This window comes from Pelodiscus sinensis, chromosome 5 (genome assembly GCF_049634645.1).
Source record: "Pelodiscus sinensis isolate JC-2024 chromosome 5, ASM4963464v1, whole genome shotgun sequence".
Lineage (NCBI taxonomy): Eukaryota > Metazoa > Chordata > Testudines > Trionychidae > Pelodiscus > Pelodiscus sinensis.
In genome coordinates this window covers 68,442,470-68,467,805 of record NC_134715.1, presented here as the reverse complement: position 1 = coordinate 68,467,805, position 25,336 = coordinate 68,442,470, and the positions used below count along the sequence as shown (strand labels likewise).

Sequence of the window (25,336 nt, the reverse complement as noted above, 5' to 3'; positions counted from 1 at the left end):
TTCCACTAAAATGGTCCATTCTTCCTTTCCTCCCACCATATGGATTTCCCACTCAAAAATTTCACTGGCCCATGGTCCAAGTGAGAAGTTTAAAGTCCACGACTCCTAATGGTTAGAAATGGGAGCTTTATAGTTTGGAAGAAGAGAATACTCACTTAGCAACAGAGTGAAAAATACTTTCTTCTAGCCATGGAAGGTCCATAATTACCGGACAGTAAAAAATCATGACACTTTTATGTACAGAAAACTATTCCTTGGTATTTGAAGAGATTTTATATTTTTGTTTCTACTGATTGTCTCTCCTTCTGAACTCTATGCTGTTGCATTCGTGGTAAGAGATTCTGGCGTTTTCAAGTAAAAAAAAGCATTTAAAGAGTCCCTAGAACACCCTAAAGCTTTTTAGAAGAGTGGTAGAACCCCCTATATACACTGGTTTTTAATGAGCCACACTAACTAGGTAGGTGGTGACATTAATGGTTAATTTTGTAAGTTAATTGTCACATAGATAAACTATTTATAACACACCATATCAATGCATATATAAGGTGACGTATCTGCGTGCATAGAAACTATTTTCTATAGAGGAATAGATGTATCTACATATAACGTTAACGATATTACATGTTTTAGATAACACATGATCACTGAATTGTTTATTGTAAGAATATAAATGGCATTATTTTATTTTTATTAACTGTAAAATAAATAGTACTTAGTCCACCCAATTAAGTATTTCTCATAATTTACTACTGGCTTCGAAATAAATACATTTTATGTTTCATACAAAGACTATCTAGAAAACACTGTGAGATGGTCCTGACTTCTAAAAAGGGTAGTAGCATTTCACCGTGTAATATCAGTATTTTTTCTAAAGAAAACTGAAACGTGAGGCGTTTAAGTTCATGAGCACAAAAGATCTTTAAAGCTTTAACATTTCTGTTGTTTTCCTTACACACATATGGCTTAAAACAGGTAGCGGATTATTTTATTACCTTTGATTATATATTAAACCTAGATTTTCCTGAAGAGCATTCTGACACCTGTTCTATACCCCAATCCAGGACCACATAAGGTAAATGCTTTCTCACCTGGAGCTATGAGTTTTAAAACTGCACAACTTATAGTCAGATAAAAAATGGACTAATTATAAGACTAAGACACGCACACTCACGCCAAGTAAAGACTTTGAATTCATGTTTGGTTTTGTTGAAACTTATTGAGGATCCGGTTCTACATGCTGTGCCCAAGCATGATGGGAACTTATGCGACTTCGGTGGGGTTAGGGGTAGATTAGGCTCTTGGTTTAAGACATTGTTATCTTACCTGAACATTAAAGTTATGGGGGGAGGGGTATATTAACTGTCTTTCATTTTACTTACTGAGATGGGCATTAGGGGAAATGAAAAGGGAAGAGACAAAATAGAGAGTACATGAAGTTTAGAAGGGTTACTCCTTTAATTAAGATCATTGTAAATTATGTATTTTTTAAATGTAGCGTTAGCCTGTCTTATTTGGATCCAATACACACGTTTCTTTGTCTAAGTTTCAAAGGATTTTACCTGAAGAATATAATGAATTGATACTGTGAATGCATAGTGTATAAATCTGCTTTTACACGTTTTTCGAAACAGCTTACGCTTGCCTCTTGTGAATCTTTGTGTGATCTAGTGCAATAGATCTGACCCATTCTTATATGAATTGTTGCTCTGAAGATGTGGCAGAACTTCCTAGTGCAGCAGTTACATTGCATTATAGCAGTTATATGGAGACATGAAAATACTCATAAAGATATTGTAAAATATATGTTTTAAAGTATATGGGGACTGCTTTTGTTTTGTTTCCTTTGTGCTCATGCCAAAATGGCACAGTCCAAATTGGGAACAAATGGCTTGCACAACTGGCCATCCCCACCCCCTACCCTGGCCACCTCCTTTCAGGGGAAAGCTTGTTTGAATTTACAGGAATTTTTTTAAAGAAGAAAAAAACCCTAATTTCTCGTTTTAATTTTCTGAAAGGGCTACTCAGTGGTTTTCTTTGAACTCCCTTGTTTAAAAAAAAATGATTGAATGAATGAGTTGGGAGAGGGTTTTATTTTTATTTTTTTAATGTGTAAAATAAACCAATAAATAAAATTCGCTCCGGGTACTGGACGTGGCGTTGCAAGTTTCAGCCCGAAGCAAATTTTTATGAGTTATAAAGCCCTGGAAAATAAGCCTTTTTAATGGAAACTCTGACAGATTCGGAAGTGCGCACCAGCGTAGTAGGCCGTACAATTCATCTTGTTTGGACCACCAGTACACACATGCAATTGTGATTTAGCTGCTTGATTAGGTGGCTTGATTAGAACGTCCCCAGCCCACTGACTAATGTACAATGCTCACACCAAAGGCTCATTGTCTAATACATTGGCCGGCAAGCCACCCCAGTAACACCTACTGATGTGAATGGGTCTGTCGGAGAGGTAAGCACTACTCACTGGAGCAAGGGTTTGCAAGAGCAGGGCCAAATATTTATCCAGTTCCAGTGTCTATAAGGCTGCGATAAGCCCTCAGACAAAACATTCAATAACAGTGAAAAAACTCTTAACAGCAGAGCTGCTTTGTGGCTAATTTTGGCCTCTCTGCTTGAGTGTACGAGACAGTTCAATTGCACTAGTGGCGAAGGGTTACAGGCTTGGGATGCCTACCATTTAAATGGTGACAAGTATCAGAGGGGTAGCCGTCTTAGGCTGAAACTGCAAGAACAAGGGGAAGTCCTGTGGCACCTTATAGACTAACAGATGTATTGGAGCATTAGCTTTCCTGGGCAAAGACCCACTTCGTCAGATGCAGGAAAGCTTATGCTCCAATACATTTTCTTCCACAATTTGATCTGAGGAAGTGGGTCTGGCCCACGGAAGCTCATCAACTAATAAACCATCTTGTTAGTCTTTAAAGTGCTACATAGTCCTATCTTTTGTTTCAGCTAGACCAGACTAACACGGCTGCATCTCTAGTACTATGCTCCAGTATGTGTTAGTCTATAAGGTGCCACAGGACTTCTCGTTGTTCTTACCATTGAAATGCGTTCTTGGCTTTATTCTTGTTATCTTGCGTTGAGGCCTGATCCTGCGTGGCAGGCCATCGGAGTGGAGCCTCTGAGGCCTACAGCCCTGGAGCCATCATTTCTGGAGGCATGGTACCGCCTTCAATATATGGGAGGGAAAGAGGGGGGGGGGTCGTGGGCCAGCTTTTGCCTTCCTATAAAACATCACCAAAGTGTCTAACATCTATACTTGTGCCGCTAGGGCACAAACACAGCGTCTCTTCTCGGATCCCTAGCCAGAAGACAGGTTGTTTGACAAAGGTGTGGAGGCAGGTAGAGATCTTTCCAGTTCCTTGCCTGACTTCAGACAGAGGTGCACAGCCCCACGTGTCTCTCAAGAAAAGGGGAAAGAACCCCGTGCAGGGGCTGACCCGCTGTTCCCTTGCTCCAGCGATGGGTGCACCAGCAAGGAAAACCTTCCCAGGAAACCCCGCCTCAATGAATCCGGAGCTATCCTATCTCCTAGCTAGCACAGAGTGGCCTGCAAGCATCTTCCGGACCATCCCGGTGTCATGTGCTAAAATGCAGAACCCCGCGGTGTGACTGTGCTTAATAGTGATCGCAAATACTATAGCCACACCGGTGTCAGTCAGTGCAGAACCCGCCCCCCGACAGGCGCCCTGAAAATGCATCTTCTTTGTCTAAACTGTGGGGAATAAAAGAGTTGGACTTCTCCCCTTCTCCCTGCCCCCGAAGCGACTCTTCCACGCTGGCTACTTTTGAAAATTGCAGTGAAGGCGTGTTGGTGAAAGTGAACCGTGGTCAGTTGTTTGCTCCCTTCCCCATCGCTGCGTGACTCGGTGAGTTTCGCTTTGCCTTGGCGGCCAGGGGTTAATCTGGGTTTTAGACAGAGGCCCGTGGGAAACAATTGCGCCCTGCAAGGGTGGTTATTGATTCCACCGAGGCTCTTCTGTTCAATGACTGTGAGAAGACGCGGGGCGCTTTTCCATGTGGGTCCGGGCAGCACCAGCAAGATTGGCCCAGGCAAGACAGAGACAAGCCCCATGAATGATTTTGTGACTGCCAGACGCTGGGATGTCCTTTGCTGGCGGTGAAGTGGTCCCTTTCTCGCCCGAATTTTGGGGGCGTCCACTGATAGACGTTATCTCGGAAACAAACTGCGAATACATGTGTTCATATGTTGGGCATTCCCCTCCCCTTGTTTTATGGTGTTTCACTGCTGGTGTTTTAATGGGCTGGGTCATAGACTGATGCTAGCAAGGTTATTAGGCTTAAGTAACCTAATTAATCGTGTGGCCATTAGCGGGCTTTGAAAGAAGGTTGTTTTCCATGTGACGTGATGTTGTGTCTCTTAACATGGGCAATTATTTTTAACTGTACCTGAATAAGGGCTGTGTGTGGAAATCTTTTCCTTTTTTAAACTGAATCTTGGGCACAGAGAGGGGTTTACTGATGTATCTGTAGCAGCTAAAGAAAGAGATAGAAGGCTGTTTATTTTTTTTATCATGTGGATACCCAGAGTAGCTCATTGAAATCTTATCCGGATCTCTGTGAGATTTTTTGTGAGCAAGTCAGTTCCCTTGCGTATGTTTCAATATGTTCGAAATAGATATAGATAGAAATGAGATTTCTCTCAGAAATGTTATTTGATGACATTATTTAGACAACCCGACCACAAACACACCTACACCAACACGGTCTGATTTTTTTTTTTTTTTGGATCGGTGCCATTTAGAAAAAATCGGAGTTATTTTTGCAAGTGTTCATTTTTATTTTGCAGGAGGAAATAGGTAAGCAACATTTGATTTGCTTCCTAACTGCTTGCATTACTTAATGTTTATCTTCTTCATACTAGAAATGCTTTACTATCTAATTATATTTTTGTTACTTCAGGAACGAGAGATCACGGTTTTAGTTTTGTGCAATCGCATAGCTTTGAGAAACCCGCAGAAACGAAGTTTCATCCGCATACAGAAAAGATCCGAGACCTTAGAGCACACGACTGCGCCGCTAGCGCTCTCTACATTAGATAAAACGCATCCAATTGCAGGGGGCAATGTTCAAGCGCATGTTTGCCAGACTGTAATTGCTCAAAAAAACTAGAAAATCCACCCATTTTTCTGGCCGTCTGGGGACTACATTCTTAGCTTTTCAGATGTCATCGCTACCGGACAGAGAAAAACAAACAGCGGGAAAGAGAGCTGTACCAAAGGCGTCAGCTCTGAAACACGCAGCCATTTTATTTGGATTCTGCATTGTTGGGAAACCAATAAAGTGAAATTTATCTACAGCAGCTCCAGCTGGCTCGGGATGTGCTGTATTCTGTGTATTCTGCCTGATCTTCTCTGCAAGGCTCAGCAGGTTAACTTGAGTGAACTCGGGCGCCATCCACTGTCTTCTTTCTCCTGGCAATACTAGGCAAGGGAAACTGGCAACAGGATTTAGATTAAAATCCCGGAGAAATTTTCCATTAATTGCCCTCCGGAGAGAGAGTTTCAATGCAATTATAATTTATGGATTGTAATAATCACTCGGGGTGACCATATCTGTAATGCAAATCTCTTTTTAATTAAAACAGTGTTAATGGCCAATTAAATTAGATCATATTTGAAATATTTGTCTGGTGTTTATATTTCGCACTGTTCTCACTTTTCAAATACATGTTCTTTCCAAAAGCAAATATTGAAAAGAGGATAAGCGGGGAGTGGTTACAGAGGGGAAGGCGAAGTGGTGGGCCACTGATCTGGGAGCCACACACGATTTTACTTTTTTTGCCCTCATAAGAGCCTCGCTTAAGAGCTCTTGTTTGTCTGTTTTCATCCAAGATTAGTTCGATGTGATGTTAGAGTGGTGTATTTGTTTCTGAGTCGGAAGGACAACATTTGTCCTAAAGCTTCAGAGGGGTAGCCGAGTTAGTTCTGCAGAAGTGGGCTGTGCCCACGAAAGCTCATGATACTATCTACATCTTTTTGTTAGTCTTTAAGGTGCTACTAGACTATTTGTTGTTTTTTAAACATTTGTCCTGTTTGCTTGCAGGTAAATACCAAATGATGCAAAGGGCTAGAAACCCAATGTCTCTACATGGCGACGTCCTACATGTTATCTTAGAATGTAAACGCACTTTAGGTCTGATCCAAAACGCACCAAAGCCAATAGGTGTCTTTCCATCGATCTCGACCGGCTTTGGATCAGGCCCACACTGAATTGGCGCCCACAGCGAAGGGAAAGGCAATGAGCCGGCCACAAGGCAATCTAAAAAAATAGGTGAAGGACAAGCGGCTCCTGGCAGGGGTACAGTGACATAGTTCTAGGGGGGAGACGGATGGGCTGGGGGCCAGGCGTCGAAAACCGGGGATTGTGAGGCAAATACAACTAATTGTTTGGAATCTAGTCATTGAGCTTCTTGACGTTTGTGGACAAGTTGATGTACAAATGACAGAGGTGTAATTACGGAGGAGAGTCCAGTCTACAGAATGCAGTGGGGCTCAGTGGTTAAAAGATCTCAGTGACATAACTTTGTATAAACAGATTAATCACGCCCACGGAAATGTCATCTATAAGCATAAGGTTTATTACTGAACACACGCACAAAACTGCCTTCTTCTTTCGCTCGCCCTTGCTAATGACATATTACTGGAGTGGTAATGAAGATTAATATGCTGCTTCTACAGACTGATGACATATTTTCCAGATATAAAATGATATAATTGCACAAAAACACCAGCCTCAAACCAAACTACACGTTTTCCGGCCAAAAAAGCACATCATTATGTGGTTCAGCTGCAGCCCACATTCCCTGTATGTACATCACTACCGGCTAAGGATTTTCCTTCTGAAAGAATGTATTGTCATGAGGTTTCCTCTTCACTTCACTCAGCACCGTCATTACGGGCTCATCGATTTCTTGCTGACAGTCGGAGCCGTTCAAGTGGAGTCAGGATTTCGAATCGGGCTTTTGCGGTGTTTGCTTGTAAGAGCTGAATCTAGCTAGAGACCCGCTTCGACTAACAGGCACATTCTTTGTCCCAGGCTCCCTGGCAATAAATAGAAGTTGCTCTACTACCGCTCTCACGGCGTAAAACACAATGGCCATATTTTCCGTCCTCCGATCCGGATTCCTCCGGGTAGGGAAGGAACTGGCTCTGGATGTCTGCTTCTGCTTGCCTATTCCCAGGAGCTTCTTGGGGGTCATTAGTGCCGAGCTCCAGCTAGCTTTGAATCATTTTCTTGTGGATGGTGGTTTTAATTAAGTTTCGGCGAGCTGGAGTTCAGGCTTCTTGATATAGCGAAATGAAGGAGGAAGTTAAAAGCCCGGTTTGTCTAGCTTAATAAGGTTTATAGTATCATCAGTGCAAAAAAAAAAAAAAAATCAGGAACTGTATGAAATGAATCCTGCCCTCCTGGAAGGGGGGGGGGGTGGCTGTGTTTTTGGCTGCCCCGCCCCCTTTCTGCGGACGTGTGCAGTGTCTCTGCTCTCTGTGCGTTTTGCAGCGTTGTTTCCGGGATATTAATATTAGCATTTTCGACCCCTCCAAACCGCCTTCGCCTCCCCAAAAATGACCTCGCTCGAGCTAGGTCCGCGTCAGGATTATTGGGAAATCCCGCTCCTTTGCGGGAGTCAGTTACAAGTGCGCAACCAGCTCAAATTTCGTTCCTTCTAGTCTCACTCCCCATATAAAATCACAGCGTGGGAATGGGCCCTTTCCGGCTGATATTACACCTCACCAGGGGCGTCTTGACGCCTGCCGCGGCGTGGCACCGCACCTTTCCCCGGGCCCGTCGGTGGGGAATGAGCAAGGTGTCCGTTTGCTGGTGGGAAGGGAGGCTTCACCTGCCCGGCTTGGAAAACCTCCTCTTCCCCATCCCAGCAGTTCCAATGAACGTGGTTCTTCGCGCCGTGGTAGGAACTCACTCCTGGAAACCGCTAAATGCGCCCCGGCGCAACTGGGCCCCAGCGCCGTTTTCACCCCATGGAGGTTCGGCTTGTAGTACGTGTGGCTGTGTCCGCAACTGATTCTGACCATTCCTCCCATTCTCCCTGCTTCGTTTCGCACACCAGCCCCACTTCTGTCCCCGCTCGTGGGAATGTGCTTTCCGGAGATAGGCTGGGACCGCTGTCAGAGCTGCACCGGTTTACTACTTCAGATGCCAACCAATGAGCGTTAAAAAGCAGGTGTGGGTCAGCAATGCGATATCCCGCGTGCAGTCAGTGGGAACAGTCCTCTGTATGGAGGGGTGTCTGTATATCTGTGTCTCTGCGCTTAGAGGACAGAGATTGAGCAAAGAAGAAGCAACAAACAATAAATGGAGTTTCAGGACTGCATTGAAACGAATACATCTTGCAGTGTATAGGTTGGGTTTGTGATTGTCTTTCATCCCTGCTTGTGAAGCGCTGGAAAAGAACTGGGGTGGGACCCGCTGCAGTCGCAAAAAATCAAGAACATCTTTTGCCATTAGCTAAGCGGAACCCTAGAGCCCTAGATTTTTCATGTAGCTATTCAGGTTTTACACAGGTAACGTCTTCGGGTGTAAGGGAAGGGGAAACAGCAACACCCACCCTTGCATCTGACTAGAAAACAAGTCAGAAGACAGCTGAAAGATTAGATAAATATGACTGAGCTTCTTCTTGACAAAGAGGCTTGGAGGAGGCTAGCTGAAAGGAATAGTGCAAAATAAGTTTTCCATGCAACACTGCATTAATGTGAACGACATTATTAATGTGAAATCCTGCCCAGTGACGGATGCGCAATATACTGCTACGATTAACACACACCTCGGCCTGCTCCTACAGCTTTCATAGAGCTGACAGAAGACATTTAATCCTGCAGCAAAATCTCTCGCCCCTCTCATAAAAACCGCGTTCGAGCAAAAACCTAAAGAACGCTGGCCCTTACCCAAGTGCAATCAGATGGCTCCTATCCTGCCTTCCAAGGGGTTAGCAAGGAGTTCGAAGGCAGGTTGTTCACATCTGATCATTTTTAAGAAGGAAGGCCTTTCTCTCTGCTTGTTTTGGGAGAGGGGTGATGGGTGGAAAGGGACTTGCCGTTCTCACACTTAACTCTCAGGAAACATGACCGAGTTACCAGTGTCTCCCATATTTCTGACTGGGATATTAGCGCTGGATCCTGAAATAAAACGTTGTAATTTCACTCTAAGGTGCTAAGTAAGTGCCCCGAGGAGTTAAAAATTGTAAAGGCATGTTTAAAATCTGCCACTAGGCCCAGTCAATGACCCATTCGAGTTTATCCCGGAGCAGACCTTCAAATGGTAACTCGTAGTGGTCCCATCTCCCTTTACCATCTCCCTTTACCATCCAGGCAATACCCCATCCATGCCCTACATATACACATCTGTCCTCCACTTGACTGATCTCCAGCTCTGGTCAAATCCCCTCAGTTAAACCGCTGTACATCGGACATCCTTGGGGTTCTTAAAATTACCGAAGTATTCGGCCTCCTTTCTGTAACGTTTGTGTGGGTCGGGGAAGTCCTACCATTGACCGGCCAATCACTAATCTCTAGAAACATGATGAGATGCACATTTCTGGTTTAGTAACTATTTTACAGTTAATGTGAATACTTCGGTATTATATGGAGTTATTCGTAACAGGGCAAGTGCGTATATGCGTGAAAGAGGGAGAGAGAAAGAGAGATGAATTATGGGCTATTGTTTTAAGATGTTAATGACTAAGGAGAATAGTACACTTCAAAACTTTTCACCGTCGTTGCAAAGCACAATTTTGTTAGTATTGACTCTGATTGAAAAAGAGTTTGAAATATTTGCAAGCTATACAGCCATTGCTCACTCAAAACACTTGCGGCTGAAAAGGAAACCTGATCTCTTTGGATAGCACTCTATGGCTAAGATTTTAGTATTTGACTTCAGTTTTTCCCATCCCAGTCAGAGGGTGCACCAACGTCCCGGTCTTGCATTTCTTCCCAATGAGGACAAATATTGGGTGCACAGAAAATGCAAGGTAAGGCAAGCCTCTAAAGAACAGGTTACAGGTCCCTTCCCAGCGAGGGAGCCATCTCCATCCCTGGGGCAGCTGGTGTTGGCTGAGCGGTCCCTCTCTGGGTGGACGGATGCTAATGTTTTTAGAACCAAGCAACATTTTGCATAGTTTGCCTAATTTCCAGTGAAGATTTTACACGCACACTCCACACACACATACATGGACCATGACAATTATGTGACGGTTACTCTGTTACCGTAATATATAAGTGAGAGTTACAGTTATCATCTCTCCTTCCAAACGCTAGCTCTCAGCTGAGGCCCTGATACAAGGATACAGCGATGGGCATAGGGATAACATTGCTCAGCGCAGAGAAATAGACCTTACCCTTCAGGTTCAGCCCCTCGAATCACATGCTAGTCACACTTCACAACTCTATATACTTCCTCTCATTCCCTCGCCCTTATTGCCTTCATATATTTGCCCTCTGTGAAATCAAATCTATAAATCCTCAGCTCAGCCTAGTGCCACGGAATGGGTGTCTATTTGGAAGACACTTATTAGAAATCGAACATTTTGCATTTCTAATTATTCCGTTATTCCTCCATGAAAACCCGTGCAGTGAGCAATAACTAATGCACTGCTCCTCGGTATGCTTCTGTAGACGCCTCTGTTCCATTCATAGAGATGTCTGTATCCATTGACTAGGTACCATTATTTTTCTCCACTAATCTTACCTCTTTCCTTTCTTCAAAAGTCAAGTCCTAATTATGGAGGGTCACTTTTCAAATGCACTGTCTCCCTTCGCTTCAGGCCTTCACCAGAGATAGGGGAAGGACAGATAGAAATTGTACACTAGCAAAAGCTTATCAAGTCTTCACTCCATGGTACGCCATAGTTAAATAGGAACTCCAGTTCTTAGGGGTTTCATGTATTTGTAGAGTTCTAAGCATATTTGCACCAGACATAAAGACCTTCCCAAACGATGAATTTCTCTCATCTGATGCCGAACAATTAAAAAAAAAAACAGAAAAAAGATACGGATTAAAAAGAAACACAGCAAAGCTGAATGTTAATAAAAGCAGTTTATGTGATTTTTACAGATTATTGTTTGAAATATCAAATGCTTTGGCAACAATTAGAATAGTAAAAAAAAAGAAAACCCCTCGAAATCTGAGAACTAAAGAGCGGTAATATAATTTTCTGGGATAAATCGCATTAAATCATAGGAACAGTCCTTCTGTCTAATCTGCAAATCTGCAGATGTTCAATGTGCATCCAAAATGCTCCAATATGTATTCCAAATGTGACTTCCGTCAATGCGCCCGTTAGTCAATGTGTGTTTTTATTTTCTGGTTTCTTTTGATACCTATTTTAACTTTGGACTTCCAGAAACTTTGCTCTTTTATGGAGAAGCGAATTTCCGCCATTGTCTTTTCTGTCATACAAAGAATCACAGGCACATGACTTTTGCTATGCTTAGCTCCTTCCTCGGTTATTACTATGTTAGACTCTTTTCCTTTGAATTATTTTGTAATCAATCATTTGGAATCAACTATTTCCTTATTTTTATTAGCTATATTGCATGTGACTTCTTAATACTGCGCGAATTGTTGGGCATAAAGCGGGCATATACTGAAGGCATCTTGTCATCAGATAGGCTTCCTTTTTGCTCTAGAAAAGAAATTAACACTTCAAATATATAGGGTTTTCCAGCCTTGTTCTTCGAGTGTTAACTAGTGGGTTTGGTCGTGCTGCCTGAATCCAAGCCTCGGTACGCATTATTTGTAATTAAGAAATGATGCAACAGGAACTGTTGCTTTAGGAGCCCTGGAGGTCGACGACAAATCGAATCTCTGCGCTGAATGTTGCTCCAAAACAATATGGCAAAAAGAATGAAAAATGCAGCCCACAGCAATGACAGCTCAGCCACCGTAACTCCGTGCCTGTCTTTGAAACGGAATAATTACGTTTGCGAACCAAATGTTGCTTCGACCTACTGGGATGCTTAGGAGAGACAAGAGAAGATTAATGTTCCGCTACAAGGGGCTACCTTGCAGGCCTTTTTCAGTTCCCATTGAGACCAGAAATCCTATGGACTTCAATGGGAGGCTCAGGTTCTACATGTTTACCGGGGCATCCTTAGATGGATTTTAAATGCCCAAGCTACATTTGGAAATGGGACCAACATGCCTATACCAACAGTTCTGACATTAGTAAGTACGTGCATAAATTACATTCTCCCCGGGGCGTAGTGCCTAGCTGAGGTTATACACCTTATTAAGGTGTATTTTTATTCGGGAATGTTATGGTCTTTACAAAACTTTATCGAATACATGAAATGATTGAGCCAGGTTTCCCAAAACATATTCAAACATTTGGGCTGGATCCAAAGACCGCTGAAGTCACTTGAAAAGATTCCACCAGGCTTTGGATCTAGCCCTTTATTCACAGGAATTGCTTGAAGCTGCCAGGATTTCCAAACAGGGCAGTTTTAAACCTTATTGCGTTGGAAGGAGGCTGTTCAATGTAAAAAAAAACCTCTCACCAATTTTATTAAAATACACAGTTTACGCGGCAGGATTATTCACTCAAAATTCCCAATGAGGTTAGTGGAACTGTCAGGTGAATGCGGCACCGAGGCATGAGAATTGCTTATTAGTGAGAGAGTGGGAGCTTTGCTATTGATTTGGTAAGGGATAAATGGGCCCTATTTCTTTTCTCACAGTCAGTGAGGGCCCCCTCCTGACATTTTTATCCTGTAGAAATTTGTGTGATGTTTGCCAGAGTAGGGACTACAGGAAATGTCCCAAAAGTTGTTATAAATAGCAACATTTCAGTAGAGAGCTGAGTTGGGAACAAACATTTTTGCACTAGGTAAATGGATTCTGTAATTAGATGGTTTCTTGTGCAATGCATTACACGTAAAAGTGGTGAGTGACTATCACTTATCACTCTGGATTTGTTAACGCATTCCATCTTCATTAGTACCTAGATATCATTTAAATTATAGTCTGCAACATTCACAAGAACACAAAACAGTTGGTTTCAGCACTCCTTTATTAATTAAGAGCGAATAGACTACTTTCTCCAACAGAATTCACTAGCTACTTCTGCCTACGGTGCGTCCTGGAATCCAAGCTGAGGAGTGAAAAAAGGCATGTGTCTATTTTCACAATTTCCCAAGAGACCAGAGTGTAAATTTACTGGATCTTCCGTTCCAATCCTGAATTGGACACATAATAAAAGAGAAACATTTTCCCCTGAATATTTCTTTCACGAGAAGCCAACTACAGCCACAGAGCGAAGCTGACAAGAGCGTTCAGAGCCCGAGGTGGAAGCCCCAGGGAGTTTGTGGTTCCAGGCGGTGGGATGAGTCTTAAAGAGTGAGTCGAGGGGGTTTAAAGAGCCCGGAGATGGGGGCTGTATTTCCTATCAAGTCAACAGCGCAGGCGTTAGCCCAAGAAAGCAGCGCACATATTCAGCAGCATACCCTTTGGGGAAACACTAGCCTCCCCTTGGCAGCTCTGCCTCTCTAACCAGGTCTGCCCCCGCCCTCCTCGAGTCAATAAAGGAAACCTCCCGGGCAGCCCGGAAAGCGGCGCGTCCAGGTACTAACAGAGCCGCCCCGACCTGACCACCTTTCAATGAAAGAGGAAACAGCTGCGGCCGGAGCATGGGAAAGCGCTTCTTGCTCGCCTAGCTCGCCAAGCCCGCAAGGGCGGGGGCGGGCCACAAGGAAAGAACCGCAGCCCCAGCTGCCGCCGGCCAGCGCGCGAGCTCCGGGGCGACCGAGAAGCGACACGATGTCACAGGCAGGCGCGGGTTGGCCTCGTGGTTTTCATTCCGCGGGCTGGAGCCTGCGCGCGCCGCAGCCGGCGGGAGCTCTGCAGCGGCCCCGGCCCAGGGGCTTCGGAAAACATCAAAGCGCGTGCGCTAGGCAATGTGGCGCGCACATGGGACGCGCGAATGGCTTTTCTCCCGGGCCGGGTTTCCTAGTGTTCTCCTGCCCCCTGGACACTGGGAGGGGAGAGGGCGCTACATGCAGCGCGACCGGCTGTTTGCAGGCGGAGAGAAAAACCATTCAGCAAATACATTTGCATGACCCGATGACATGTGGGGATGTGGGGAGGAAGTTGCCAGTTTCCTTTCTCCCTGGACAGACAGATGGCGAAGACCCCGCAAGTGGAGGGGGCAGATTATCAACTAGTAACCGCCCTCAGACATGCTGATTTATTATCTAGTACCAGGGCTGGATTACCCAATAGGCGGACTAAGCACGTGCAAAGCAGGGGCATTAAAAAAAAGAGAGAGATTTTATGGTATAATATTGTTTTTATTTTGAATTACATATGGGGGGGGGCACCATAATCTTTTCAGTGCTTAGGGCCTCTAAAGGTCTTAATCCGGCCCTGTCTAGTACCATCCCTTTGGATTTAGTCTCCATCCCGGCCCAGCCATAAACAATCTGCAGTCTCCAACCTAGCATCAGCCCCAAACTCAGCACCATCAACCCCAGCTGAGTGACTGCCTTGCATCAACCTAGCAACTACCCCCAAACCTGGCACCCCCCAGCCAGACTGAGTGACATCCATCCTTAGAGCACCCCAACAGCTCCAAATGGACCCCAACAGAGGGCCCAATATGCAGCACTTGTAACCTCTGGGCCTAAACTTAAGCCCCAGTGACCATCCCTATCCATAACACTCCCACCAGCAGCACTGTATATCCACAGTTGCTTGTCATGACCCACAATCAGTTGCAGTATTCGGATAGGCTGTGCTAAGAACTGAAGGGGGCTTTGGGGATTCCAAGTAGAACAAGGTCGAGAACAAGCCCCCAATTTGAATAGTCACAAATAAAATTACTTCAGAAATTCCTCTCACAAAAATATAAAGATGAAAATTGTCTTTCAGAATGGAACTGGGGATAGGTATTGACATAGTGAAAGCACCAGTATTTCAATGAGCATTTGTTATATTGACCCGATAGATCATATCAAGTGTATTGAAGGGGAAATGTGGTTTATTTGTTTTGCTACAAAAGTCTGAGATACAGTACTTGGAATAGATCACTAGCAACCCAACCATTGTCTTTGATCTGAGGCCCCAGTCCTCCAAACACCTCCTCCACACATGCTTTCACTTCCAGCAGTAAATGTCTCTCTCAAGTCACTGAGATTGTTGGGCTGCTTAAAGATAAGCATCTGGGTAAGTGTTTGCAGCATGGGGGGCCTTTAAGAATATAGCTATATTCTTTGATATAACCTAAAATAAATACAGACCTTGCACTCCATTATAAGCCACTGAAGCAAATATGAGTTTGACTTTACTAAGGAATGGCCATCAGGGCACAGAATCCTTAACTAAAAGCAATTTTAACAAAATCCTCCCTCTTTATAGGATAAATAGTTTGTTAAATATATTCAAGTAAATGTTCTAAAAAAATTGGGATTGGCACTGAAAATGCAAATCTCGTTACCCTAGCAATTTCCTAGCCACACAATATAGGAGGCCATTGGAGACAAATGAAAGGACAGCAGGAAACTTAGAAATATGGTCAATACATTTATTGTCCAGAATATGAACCTACCCTCTGTAAAATTAACCACACAATTTGTAATCATTCATAATGAACAGAATTGTCTTTACTTTTAAAAGACTTTTCTCATAAAAAAATATCTTTGTAAAATGTTATTGATCTTAATATGCAGAAAAAAATCAGAGCCTTCAACTCTTAATAGTCTGTCATTTTGTTAAACATGAAGAGATTTTCAGAACACAATTCATTGATTTTATAGCAGATTGATGAGGTTTGGCAGAACATTAAAACATTTAAAGTTATAGCTTTGAAGATGTTTCTTTATGTTTCTGCATTAATAGGAAAATCCTTTACAAGAAAAATGTTTTCCTCTGCTTCACTAAAATCTTCCACAAGGGCCTCATCCTACTTCCTTCACTAGAGCCAATGGGAGTTTTGCCACTGACTTCAAAGAGAACAAAAGGGAGCCCCACATTTTGGAAGAAATTGCCAGCAAAAATTGAGCCTCTTACTCACAGAGTAGTATCACTGAAGTTAGCTCTATCTTGCACATGCTACAATTTCAATACGTGTTCCAGGCCTCTGATATTCAATTTTAGTCAGAATGGTTTTAGAGCATGTGTCAACCAACATAATTCTGCCTTTGGGTCAATATATTTTTTGTGATTTTAAACTATTTGTTTAAAATATTTATTTCTAATCTCTGCACTATCCAGCAAGTTTATGTTTTTGCATGATAAACAGAGAGCCCCTTGAAGTTATCAGGTAATAGCTTAATGGACACCTAGGCCTCATAAAAAGGAGTGAGAGAAGCCAGAGAGAGGTGGACTGGCAGGCAGGGCGCAGAATGAAAAGAGCGCTATAAATGCTAAGAATTATCATCATCACCATTATTATCCCCAGTTGTTTAGATATTGTCTTGGGAGAAGTTAATGCTGACACAGGCAGAACACTGTATTTATGGTTTGTTGCTCTAGCTTTTCTAACATTGTCGTTGTCAAAGTCCTAGCATTTCCTTCAGTTTCTGGGTGTCCGACCTAATTAATGCAGTTTGTCCTGTCTCCACCCTGAGAAGGGGAGTTTTTTGTGGAATGATTTTTAGGTTGTTTTTATACGGGATTTTGGTTTATCATTTTGAAACATGTACATGTTGCCAAAGCTCTACAGCCATAGTTTTCTAAGTTATTCTCCTAGGCTACGTCTACACTGCAGGCTTCTTGCGCAAGAACCATTTTGCGCAAGAACGCTTGCACAAAAGGTCTTGTGCAAGAGAGTGTTCACACTGGCAGGACACTCTTGTGCAAATACTTCCCCCCCGAAACTACTTTGGAGAGGGCAAAAGGGCACCAGGACTTTCCGGGGATGGGGACTGGATCTCCTTTGAGACGCGTGCTTACAGGGATCTCCCTGGACAGCCGTTTCTCTCCTGCTGCATGCTTTGGCACCTCCTGTAGGGACTGAAAGCTGTAGCAGTGCTAGCTGTGGTTGACCTCTGCCTTATTGGACACCACAGTTTTGTGCCCTAGTGCCTTTTGTGCATTTTACCTTCTTGCTGTGCCATGGAGCCAGGGGTGGTCCTGTGCCTGCTCTGGCCCCACACGGCCATTTTGGAGTGCCTGCAGCTGCTGCTCCATGCTGCCACACTACTCCTGCAGGAGCTCGACACCGAGCTCACTCTGGACTCCCTCTCCCTGGATGTGGTGGTGTCCCTGTGGCATCCCCACGCAATGGTAGCTGGCTTCACTGCCCTGGGGTTCGCCAACTGCGGGGAAGCCATGGATGTGACCCACATCTCCATCCGTGCCTCGGAACATTGAGCAGCCCATTTCATAAATCAAAAGGGGTACTTCTCCGTGGTGCTGCAGGCCCTCATGGACCACCGTGGCCACTTCACAGAAATTTATGTGGGGTAGTCCGGAAGGACACATGATGCTCGTGTCCTCCGTAACTCCAGCCTGTATCGCAGGATGGAGGTGGGCACTTTCTTCCCCCAGGGGGAATTTACAGTTGGGGACATCCACATGCCTCTCTGCGTTGTGGGGGATGCGGCATACCCCCTCATGCCCTGGTTGATGCGGCCATACACCAGATGGACACCAGCTGGGAATGTTTCAATCAGCACCTGAACTGGGCCCGCAACCAGATTGAGTGCACCTTTGCACGGCTGAAGGTGTGCTTCCGTTGTCTGCTCATCCGTCTTGAGATGGACTGGGCCCGCAACCAGACTGAGTGCACCTTTGGACATTTCTGAGGTTGTGGCAGCGTGTTGTGTGCTCCACAACATAGTGGAGCGGAAGGAGGAGGCCTTCCTCCCAGCGCGGATGGCAGCTGAGGGCCAGGCGTTTGAGCAGCCCCGCACAGCCGCCATCCACCAGGCGCACCACGATGGGGTGCACATCCGGGAGGCCCTGAAGGACATTTTCGGTAACCGGGTTTGGTTCTTTAAAGGATTTGAAACCACAGACAGAGGAATACCTCTTTTTAGGGTCAAACAAAGATTTTTTATTTTTTCTATTTACTTTATAATTAATTTTCCATTTAAATCAATTCACTATTTTTGATTCTTTTAAGACAATATAATATACAAAGAAAAAGTAGAAAAACAGTAAGTACAGTTAAAAAGAAACAAGAAATAACAACTTCTCCTACAAATATACCCTCTTGATTTACCTTTAAACAATTTATGGAGTTAACAAATATATAATACTCACGTTAAGAAAGATAGAAGCATTGCTTAGATTTAGGAGATATTCTTTTCTTTATGTTTTTCCTTTTTTGGATTTTTTGTTGCAACTTACGACCAGTATGTTCCCCTTTCGGAGCTTATGTGCGACAGCAAGATTCAGCGCCGGGGAGGGTGCTCTGGTTGATCAGACCTAGCTTTTTGGATTCACAACCCGTCCGCTCTTGGTCTGTTCCATTCAACCTTATATACTCTGTTTCGTTATTTTGGTATTCCTCCACTCGCCTGACAATTGCTGATGTTAGATTTTTGTTGTCTCATTCTGCCCTTACAAAAACTTTCGTCTGCTCCATTTGGGGTAATCAGCACTTTGTTGCATATTGCTGTCTGAGTTACTTACTTCCCTAAAGGCGGGGTTATTCTTGGTCATCCAATCAAATGTTGTTTTTATTTTACATCTCCTGTATCTCACAATGCTGCCTTTCCTTTACACTTACAATTAAACTGGTGCTCATTTGACATATTCTGGGTAGGCCTCAATACCTTCCTTTCACAGACACGTTCTCCTAGGTCCCACAGTAGGGTCGCTTCAGTCTCCCATCTACATCTCCCTCCCATCTCTAACCCTTCCCTCCCCTGTCTCCCCTCACCTCCCAATAAACAAAACCAGTTTTTTGTTCAAACAAGAGGAAAGTTTTATTTTTATTTACAATAGGGAAAAAGGGCGGGCAGTGGGAGGGGGCTCTGAGCTGGGAGGGGGAGGAGGAAGGGGCTCTGAACTGGGAGGTATTGCTGGGAGGGGAGGCTCCTGCCAGTGCCTCAGCGGGTGCGGAGGCCTCGGCATCCTTCAGGCCAGGTTGGGACAGGCTACAGGGATGTCAGCAGGATGGGGTGGTAATTGCATCGCACATCTGGTCGCACCTATGGAGAAACTGTCCCCACGCCTGCTGCCACCACTCCAGGTCAGCCTGTATCTTTGTGGTGACTACTGCCTCGAGCCTTTCAATGGCTGGATGTGCCGCTGGAGGAGCTGGTCCCGCTGCCTGGCCCGCCGGTCTGGTGCCTGTGTGGTTGGGTTGCCGCAGGGCTGGAGGATCCCTCGCTCCTGGGTGGCCCTGCTGCAGAGAACACAGAAAATGATGAGGCGGTCATGCAGCCCTGCCCACACTCTCCCTGCGCCCCATGCCATCCGCCCTGAGCCCCAGGCAACACCACACAACTGTGGCTTAGGCCCAGTTGGTCCCCTGTGTGTACGTTCGCATAAAGGACTCCCTGGAGTAAAGTGATCCTCCATGGATTGTAACACTTGGGAGACATCACTGTGAATGAAGACCCCTTGTTTATGTCCTGGCCACTTGGCATGTGGAACACCTTGCCAGGGGAGGCTGTGAAGGCTAGGACTATAACAGAGTTTAAAAAAGAGCTCATTAGATTCATAGAGGTGAAGGCCATAACAGGCTATTAGCTAGGGGGTAAGGAACGGTGTTTGTCAAAGGCCGGAGATGGATGGCAGGAGACAAATCACTTGATCACTGTCTTCAGTCCCTCCCCCCCCCCCCCCCAGGGCACCTGGCACTGGCCCCTGTTAGCAGGCAGAATACTGGGCTAGATGGACCTTTGGTCTGCCTCAGTATGGCCATTCTTATGTTCTTATGTGTGTCTGCATTGCACTGTGCTCATTCCCTCCCCAAGGCAGAGCACGTGGCTTTGATTCTTGTCACTGTCTATGAGCAACACACCATTGATGCTATAGTTATGTTTGCGTATACATCCCCACATTGCATGGGAGCAAGAATGGCAGACGAGGTCTGGATTCTCGGACCACTGTCAATTAATGTCCTCAGAGACGGAGCCAGAGCGACTGGGGAGTGTATCGTCCTTGCAGCAAAACTCAAGTGGCCATAGGCCCAGGCTGGCTGCTTCTCCGCTCACCCTCCTGCTAGCCCTCACACAAGGAGCCCAGGGAAGTGTGTGGCCGCAGTGAGGGGCTTCCCTCGGGGGCAGCCTAGGGGCCGGGAGCAGCCAAAGGGCTCCATGGGGGCTGTGCTCACAGGGCTGGCTTGCTGTGGTTTTCCCAGGACTAGCTGCTGTGTCGCACAGCCAAGTATGGCTGCGTGCTGTCTGTATGCAGCACCCTTCAGGAGGTGTGGGTTCTGGCCTGAGCTCTTGGGGCCTTGGCTGCTTCCAGCCGGCATCCCCCTTCCCCTCCCCCGGGCAGGGTCCCAGGTGTGCCCTGGAGCTGCCTGCCACATCCACATGACACACAGTCAGGCTGCACGAGGTTGCACATGCTGTGTACTGCTGCACGGTGGGTGATGCTCCCTCCCTCTTCCCCCAGGCACCCTGCTCCCCCCACCCTTGTGAGTGAGAAGCGCAACACTCACTGGAGGATCCGTCGCCGGCCTCAGGTGAAGCCCGGGAGATGTTCTAGGTGCTAAGCACTGGCTCCAGGTGCAGGGGGACGGTGCTGCTGCGGTCATCACCCTCATCCTCAGACCCGGAGGGCAGGTCACCCTCCTCCTCCGAATCAGATGGCCTGGTCAATGGGGGGCACAGGCTGGTGTCCACTGCCACCGAGAGTCCTGGGACTGCTGTCTCGCCGAGGATGGCATGGAGGCGATTGTAGTGGGGGCAGGTGTCGGTTCCTGACCTCTCACCTTCGGTGGCCTGGACATAGCCCAGGCTATGGTCCCAGGCTGCATGCGTCGTTTCAAAGCAGGAGTGCCACGTGGAGCCCGGGCCTGGCCCTAAGCTTCAAGCAGCGCTGTTGCTTTGAAGTATCCACTCTTTCCCCCCCTGCTGGCTCTTTCTGATAGAGGCAGCAATGGGTGGGGGAAAGTGACTAGTCGACAAGCATGTCGACTATCTGATAAGCATTTGCTTATCGGATAGTTGACTAGTCAACTAGTCCTTCACATCCCTACTCTGGATTGGTTGGATTCTAACTGATTGAATAACCAAACAAGAAGATGGAGATCCTTAGTTATTCTGGGTAGGTCTAAAAAGACTTTTGGGAAATTGGCAGATTTAAACATCTCTGCTCCATTTTGGACTTACAAATTTTACTCCCATTATTATATTTTACCCACTTTAACCTCTCATTCTTTTTTTCTTAGCTAATAAACCTATAGTTAATTTATAACAGAATTGGCTGTCTGTGTTATAGGAACTGGAGTACCAGTTGATCTAAGTTAAATGACTGGTTTCTTGGGATTGAGAGAAACTTGATGTGGTGTGATTTTTAGTTTTAATAATCGTATTACACAGCTCAGCATGTCTGGGTGGTAAGATAGGCTAATGGACATGGTAAGACTGGTATACCAATCCAGAAGTTCATGTATTACTGGATTTGTGAAATCTAATAATAAAATGTACCACCAATCTGGGTGAGCTGGCCCTTGTTTTCTGACAGTCTGCCCTGAGTTACTCACTCACAGCCATGAGCCACTCCAGACCCTAATTTTGAGCTCAAATGTAAAAAAGGGAATATAAGGTCATAAGATGTCACAATAACCTACAACAAAAATGTTGATGGGACAAGATTCAAAAGCAAGACACACTAAATTAGTCCAAACAAAAGGCCTAGTGATATAATGCAAGGACTATGTTAAGATCATGCCTGATAAACACGAACAATGTGAAACCAGAACTCAGTAAACCAAAATTGTTGTGTCCAAAACTAGGCCTATTTTCAGGGCAAAATAATGAGGGAATGGGCTATTTCACCCATCACTCCCTTTTGGAATCTTTAAAGAAAGGCTTTGGGGAAGATAAGCTAGCTACTGGAGCAAGATTCACCATCATGGCTGCTACCCCTGCCATCTCATGGACTCTTATACCTACTTCATTCTAATCTTGAGAAGTGCCTTGAGCAGAGGGCGGCCCAGATGACACCTTTATTTACACTGGTTCCTGCTAGTCTCCAAATAGCATGTGGGGTGTGGGACACTGCTTCTTTCCCTCCCTACCACTTCCCAGTGTGTCCTTTTCCTTCCCTCAACTTATTTATTCTCTTATCTATCCCTCTCTTTTTACCTTCTATGAATTAGAACTACTACTTATTTGGTTAAGAGTATATTTTTGCAGCCCTGCTGTAAACAACTAAAAACCTACTACAAGTACAAGTTTGCCAGATCTCCGAATGCGGATAAGATTCTGCAAGATGTCAATGTTTTTCTAGCATTTATGTTGTAAGTGAAAGTCAATCCCAGAAACAAAGGCTGCAGTTTCTATCTTGTTTCTCCACGCGCACGCACACACACACTTCTGGGTGTTTATCTTGTTTTGTCTTTTAGGAAATGGACTTCAATTTTTAGAACAACACCAGTAACAGAAGCTCAAGCCTACATCAGTTATTAACGTCTTCTCTTTTCTCCCAAAAGGATCGTTATTACCAAAAATGACTGTCAAACAAGGAGGAAGGCTCTTTCTAACTATTGGAAGGCTATAAGGGGACTAGATATGTTAAAATAAAAGCCTTACTTAATACTTTACATTCCAAATGATCCTGCCTTTAAGATTACAATTATTTTTAATGATAGATTTGCCATGGTATTAAGCAGACTGAGGTCTTTGTATGCAGAGCCCAAACTTCATTTAAAATTGTTTAATGTTGGACGGTGATTAGATTGTTAACCTTTAAATCATATAATGCATCTAAATTAATGCAACAGGAACAACAAATTCAAGACAGTGATAATAACACTAACGATCTGATGAAGATACCAACAAGAAGGCTGAAGGTAGGAGTAGTGGAGGGATTGAAAGAACAATCCTCCTGAGTTCCCTAAAAAGGCTGCATATGCTAGAACCTAAGAGAGAAGGCAGGTCTGGGTTACCCTGTCTTTCCCATAAACCAATAAGGGGGACACATATATCAAGAGTAAAAGAGAACAAGAATTCTGAGTTCATGACAGACTGAGGGAGAACTTACAGGCCATTAGACTTTTGTTCTTTGACCAGTCCATTCCCCTTACAGAGGAAACCAAAAAGTCCAGAGAGGTAGTCCATGAAAGCAGATCATTGTGGAACCAGGATGGACAAAAGGGGTCATAGAGTGAAGAAACATTGGCACTCTAGAGGAAAAGAACAGGTGACCAGCGTTCCATATCCAGAAGGAGATGCATTTACTGTGGAAATCATGAACAGGGAAGGAAGTGCTCTCACCAGGACAGCATTATTGACATGCTACCAAGGATGAAGTCTAGGAGCAACTCAGCACATGGACAGAGCAGTCCAAACAGAGCCATCCTTACCCATATGCAGAGGAATAGGACACTCAAAAATGTGAGTCTTAATGTCCACCCACCTGTCTCTTCCTATCCCTGTTCTGTGGCTCTGCTTCCTCCAGAGAGGATCTAGTTAACTTAAAAGTGAAAAAGCCTGCCAGACCTATTAGCAGAACACAGAACCTGTGAAAGAACCATTCAATTGGTAATGAAGCCACTTAGCAGACATTTGCCAACTCCAGCTGTATACTGTCAGCTTCTGAATTTAATGTGCTAGTTTACAGGACCTTAGTTTCGAATTTGCTTTAAAATATTTCATTAGTGTGTTGCTGAAGATTATAAAAATCACATCTCTAAAAAATATCATCATTCCTTCTGCCCAGGCTGCCATTGGGCATAGGGGCACCAGTTTAATAGCACTGCCTAGAGCCTATTGATCATAAGGATGGCCCTGGCTCCAAAGAGTTTAATCAAGTTCCACTTGTTCTACGTAACCTGTGTTCAGTTTCACTCTCGCCCTCTGCTAAAGAAACACCTTAGGCATGTAGAAGAAGAAGGGTGCGATTGCCATATATTCCCCATCTTGAAACATAAATATAATTTATTTAACAGTATTAAGATTTTCGGAAGTGTTTATTATTGGCCTAACTTTGCTCTCACTGCTCCTGTTGAACTCAATGGTAAAACCTCTGTTGAGTTAGGCCTACCCTGTACACCCTTGCAAATCCAACACAGTCCTTTCCCCTTTTCTGTTATAGGTTTGTTATTAGGTCTAACAGCTGAGACAACTAAAGAAACAAACATCTAAAAAGTGGGCCGCTCATGTTATTCTCATCATAGTGATGCTGCCTACTGTAAGCTCCATATATTCTGCTGCTGTAGCTTTTACATACCATGCAATGTCCAGTCACTTCTTAGATGTTTATACTAGAATAATTTGCACCAGTCCCAAGGAGAATGAAAAGCATCACAGAATGCTGCACATGAGAGTAGAGATGGAAGACTTATATTGTTGTTCTTACTTGGTAAAACTCCCTTGAGCATTGGTGAGAAGTTTGCAAAAATAAGCACTTTAGAATCAGACTTAGCATGTTAAAGACCATTAATAACTGAATAACTTCTTTTGGAAAATAACAAAACAAAGAGGTGATGTTTATGATTGTTATTAAAGCAATTTTGCATTTTTCACATTTGGTATAAAATTCTTCATGTTTATTAACACCCAAAACTAACCTGAGAAACACTTAAAAACTCAAGTGACATACTCCCCTTGTAAATATTTATAGGGAAAATTTAAAGTCCTGTAGTCCTTGGCTTATATTGTAGCTCATTTCAAATTAATGCCATTTTGTATGTCTTTTTAAATTCACAATTTTGTATTAAAACCCCACAAATTCCACTATGTTTTGTATCCAATAATTATAGTATAAGCTTGTAAATGAAATCTGCTCATAATAATTATTGTACTGTAAAATCCAATTCATGCAATATAAAAATTCCAGTTCTGTATCTTTTGAAGTCAATAATAAAACTTACAAGATTAGTAAAGTAATATTATTTATTTTATTTAATAAAATTAATCCTCATGTAATTCACATTTTTTACCTTATTCTATTTATTGTTGCATATGTAAGTTGTCTATTGCAATATCAACGGTCACAAACTGAAAACAGATACTGCTATTAGTAATGTGCAAAAGGAAAAATCAACACTTTTTTGCAGTTTTATTTCTGGTGCATGTTGTCTATGGAGTAAACAGACCAAACAGATATAAACAACACAGAAATCCATAAAAAAATTCCTTGAATTTATTTCAGATGTCACATACTTTATATGAATCCATGTGCCTATAAATTCACATGGTTTTCCACAAAGTAATAAACT

The 25,336-nt window shown here is 44.1% G+C and overlaps 1 protein-coding gene and 1 long non-coding RNA gene across 17 annotated transcripts in view; one reads left to right on the top strand and one right to left on the bottom strand.

Annotated features, from left to right (window-relative positions):
• SCRG1 (stimulator of chondrogenesis 1) overlaps positions 1 to 25,336 on the top strand; it is a 124,799-nt gene that overhangs the window by 6,199 nt on the left and 93,264 nt on the right. The window contains exon 2 of one of the 16 annotated variants that reach the window (XR_012904222.1): positions 4,939 to 20,555. The exons of the other annotated variants lie outside the window; for them this stretch is intronic. The gene's annotated coding sequence lies outside the window, so the exon portion shown is untranslated. Of the gene's footprint in view, positions 1 to 4,938; positions 20,556 to 25,336 lie in introns of those variants that run through there. 16 annotated transcript variants of the gene reach the window in all.
• Positions 19,204 to 23,528, bottom strand: LOC142829623 (uncharacterized). Its single transcript, XR_012904239.1, has 3 exons — positions 23,480 to 23,528; positions 20,609 to 20,760; positions 19,204 to 19,342 (listed from the first exon to the last, which is right to left on the bottom strand). It is a non-coding gene; the product is annotated as an uncharacterized LOC142829623 (long non-coding RNA).